Here is a 4,127-nt window from a genome sequence, read left to right as displayed (position 1 = left end):
GCCCAGGCACCTCCTTCTCCTTTTCCTTCTCCCTCCTCCCATCTTGGAAACCATAAGCTTCTTCCTGAGTTTTTTCTTTCTTCTGCTGACATCTTGTCAGGACTGGGCAGAGAGATGTGATGCCAATGATGTTTATTAATGTGGAAATTCAGTTTTAGCTAACACAGAGCTCAGATAAATAACAAAGCATTTTTCAGAGTCTGGTTTCTCTGATGGATTCTTTCCTCAGTACCTTTCAGTAACATGAATCACAGGCAGGTGAAAACATCAATTTAGGGTCAAATAACAAATTAGTAATATCTTGTTAGATATTATTTCCTTCAGGTGTAGGCTGAAAACTGCAAAGAAAGTTTTGTTATTGAAATGTGTGTTCATTTTTAACAGAGAAGAGCTAGTTTAGGGAAGGCTGAGGGTGTATATCCTTCATTTTCTGAGTGGAGAAAACACCAGGTAGTTACAAAAGGGCAGGGATTTGGTTTGGTTTCCTTTATTAATGTCTCATTTCATGCCCTTGGCTGTAGTCAGGATGGACAGGAAGGAGTCACGACCCACCTGCAGTAACCTGGGACACAATGCCCACACACTGGAACACCAGGGGAAAACTTGTATGGGGATGCTGTTAACACTCCTCTGGCATCAAAAAAGCATTCCCTGATCTCACCAACATGAGGGACGTGCCCTGTGGCTCTGAGCAGTCAGAAATGCCCAAGGGGGAGAAACATTTCAGACTGCCCTCTTACACTTGAGCAAGGAAAGCGGATCACAAGCCACTTTTCAAAACAACCTTCCTTTTCACAGTTAGCTATGCTGTGAGAGGAGAAGGCAGCTGAAATGCAATCTGGCCATGGAAAGTGCAGCCTTGAACAGTGAAAAAGTGCTCAGGAAGGACTGGATCATGTAGGGGATAGAATATAAGAATATAAGAAAATAAAGATAGTTTTGAAAGTAATCTCAGCCCCTAAGGGGTTGCAGCTGGGCCCATTATCAAAGATTAGGAACAGGCCTGACTTTAGCAGGCCACAGCTGTAAACAAGGAGAAGAGGCTATAAAAGAGTGGGGTGGTGAGAAGGGCACTGGAGTTGGTGGTTGCTTTGTGATAAGAGTCAGTGCTCTGAGGAGCTGCCCATGAGAAAACCCCAGGAAGGTATGGAACTTTTGTGGTAAGGAGACAGCAGTATGGAGCCCCTGCAAGAAGGTGACAACAGGACCACACTTGATTTTGAGCTCAAAATTATATTGTTTACTCTTTTTTCTTGAGTTTCTAAAAAATAACTTTTTAGAACTTTTTGTTTTCTTGTGTGTTATGGTGCTGCCTGGTTGCCTGTTGCCCTACATATTATGCAAAGAAGTACCTAGGGTAATATAAACCCTGACATATTAAAAAAGAAATTAAGTGAGTACTGGATGGAGAAAAGGGGAATAATTCTTTGAATTTTTCAAATTATTGTCCTTACTCATAATAAAGCAATGTTTAAAGCCTGCAAAATTTGTTGTGAAAGGGATTTCATTTTTCCTTGTGTTTTTCCTGACACATCTTAGACATGTTTTGATTTTCATTAGCTATTTGATAGCAGATTCCTAAGGTAGTGGAGAAAAATCAAGAAAACAAAAGAGTAATATTGGTAATTGCTTTTCAAAGAGCTCTGTTAGCATTCCAACTGTTCCCTTTATGCAGCAGAGTAAATAAAATGAATGAATGAAGAACTGGTTTTATTTTTAAGCATTAATTGCTCATGCAAAAGGTGGATGGGGAAGGCAATAAAAGTCCTTTATTGTTAATTTTTAACTTCCTATTTCCTCATCATGAGTCTGTAAAAATGCAACATCCTATTTTATTTTTCATGTCCTAAGTACAATGGATTGCATTAAAGAAAATACAAAAGCTTTCTCTTTTTTCAGTAATATTGTCTAATTCTCCCTCTACCCCCAGGTAATAATTAAATATAGAGCATGGAACAGGGAAGGTCTGTTCATGGTCTCAGACTGGTATGAACTGGGAGCTGATCCATGGTTGTGTGACAATGTGAGAAAATGGTTGGGAGATCAGAGTCAAGGCTCCTGTTTCTAGGAAGATTCATTGAAAAGCATGCAGCTCTTTTCCTGGAGAGATGCTCTGGAGCCTTTCACATGCTTATTTTAATCATTTATGAAAAATACACTGAATAGAAAAAAAAGTTGGAAAAAAAAATGAGCTGTTTCTAATTCTAGTAATTCCAAGCGGTGTCTCAAGGTTGAGCACAAAACAAACCATACATAAATAGTAGAAAACAGTCTGCATCTTGTTGCCATGACAATGCCCTACTTATAGCACATTAAGCTGATTCATGTCTTTTCTCACCTCACTGTTAATAAATTATGGTGGCTGATGAGAATTAAGCCAGCTGGAAGAGCCAGTGAATGTAAGCAGCAAATTAATTTGCCACTTAAATGTGGTGTCCTTCAGGGGAATCGCCCTCTACACAGGAAATATCTTACTGTATATGTAAAGCAGTAGGAATAAGTTGAAACAGCTGATCTTTGTTTTCTTTCTGATATTGATGTATCACAGCTTACTGCTGTACCAGCAAGGGCTGGTGCAGCCCCTCTCCTGCTGTACTCCAACTGCGTGTGGTGGCAGACAGGCTCCTGCACTCCATCAGTGAAGATTTCTGGAATTAATCTTTAAACCTTGATTCCCCAGGTCTGAGTCATGTTTTCTCATGGGAAGGGTGGGACACTTGGCCAGCAGCTGCTGGGGGATGTCACCTGCAGTGCAGCACCTTTGTGCTAAGCTGGTGCCCGGTGCCTGCACGTGCAGGGTGACAATGGGGACAGATGTGCCAGTGGGGTTTATACGCAGGTCACAGTGCAAGAATGCAGCTGAGAGCAGGCATTCATCAACTGTGAGAAGGATTTAGGCTTCTTGATTAATGTATGTTCTCACAGAAAAAGATTTTCTTCTTTTTCTTCAGGGAAAGGTTCGACAATGGTTATGGGAGAAGGGAATAAACTCTGTACAGCTCATAATGGCAGCCTTTAACAGAAACCAGCCACACTTCATTCAAACCTTTGTCTCTACACTCACTTCAATTCAATAAACTCTAACAGCTGGAGCTGGAGCTCCTGTATTGGAGGACTTTCCAAGTTACAAGTATAAATCCCCTTGAAAAATAGCAAACGCTTGCTCTTGGAGCCTGAAATCTGTGAAGCGCTGACTGAATTCCAATAAATATTCTGCTAATAAATATTCTGTGATCTTCAAGCATTTGCTCAAGTGCAGGAGCACTTCCCTATATTTTTTCTTCACTGACTTTCTTCTTGAATGGTTTCACTTCTCTCTCAGCTGTAAATCAAATGCAAATTTTCTTTGGCGTTGTGCTTCAGTTCGAGTTAACCAAAGAAGCCTGATCAGAATCACCTGAGGAAGCCAAATTAAACAGTTGTTTTGTATAGCTTGGCTAAGCTGAGCCCTCCTCCTTTTGATTCTTAATTTCATCTGCTCCTTTCAATGAAAAATCACTGGAGGCTGGCACCTGCTCAGTTATCAAAATGCCACTATGGTGTATTCCACTTCTGCTGCTCCTTCTGGTTCTTCAGGCTCCCTTAGCAAGGCTCAGCCAAGAGGGTGCCAAGCACTCCTATCCCTGCTCCTGCCTCACTGCATTAATTCAGACTGGGAGATAGCAAAGACCCCAAGCTCAGATCTTCTGATGATCAAATGATGTTTGGGACCACCTTCTTTCTTTCCCCTGCAGTGTTCAGAAGTAGAATCTCCCCTGCCCCATTTGCCCCTACACACGATTACAGAATCACAGAATAATGAGGTTGGAAGAGACCTCTAAGATCATCGAGCCCAACCCATGCCCTAGCATCTCAACTAGACTATAGCACCAAGTGCCATGTCCAGTCTTTTTTTAAACACCTCCAGAGATGGTGATTCTACCACCTCCCTGGGAAAAGCATTCCAGTACTTTATTGTAGGGGGATAGAATATAAGAAAATAAAGACAGTGTAGAAAGTAATCACACCCCTAAGGAGTTGCAGCTGGGCCAATTATCAAAGATTAGGAACAGGCTAAACAACCCCAATTCCTTCAAATGTTCCTCACAGGGCTTGTGTTCCAAGCCCCTCACCACTCTTGTTGCCTC

At 41.6% G+C, this 4,127-nt stretch overlaps 1 long non-coding RNA gene across 1 annotated transcript; it reads left to right on the top strand.

Moving 5' to 3' along the window:
- Positions 1-1,085: 1,085 nt before the first annotated feature.
- On the top strand, positions 1,086-3,390 carry LOC131556312 (uncharacterized). The gene is made up of 2 exons (XR_009274600.1): positions 1,086-1,144; positions 2,952-3,390. It is a non-coding gene; the product is annotated as an uncharacterized LOC131556312 (long non-coding RNA).
- The last annotated feature ends 737 nt before the right edge of the window (positions 3,391-4,127 follow it).

This window comes from Ammospiza caudacuta, chromosome 3, assembly GCF_027887145.1.
Source record: "Ammospiza caudacuta isolate bAmmCau1 chromosome 3, bAmmCau1.pri, whole genome shotgun sequence".
Lineage (NCBI taxonomy): Eukaryota > Metazoa > Chordata > Aves > Passeriformes > Passerellidae > Ammospiza > Ammospiza caudacuta.
The sequence above is the reverse complement of the archived record's forward strand: the minus strand, read 5'-3'. Positions and strand labels throughout refer to the sequence as shown.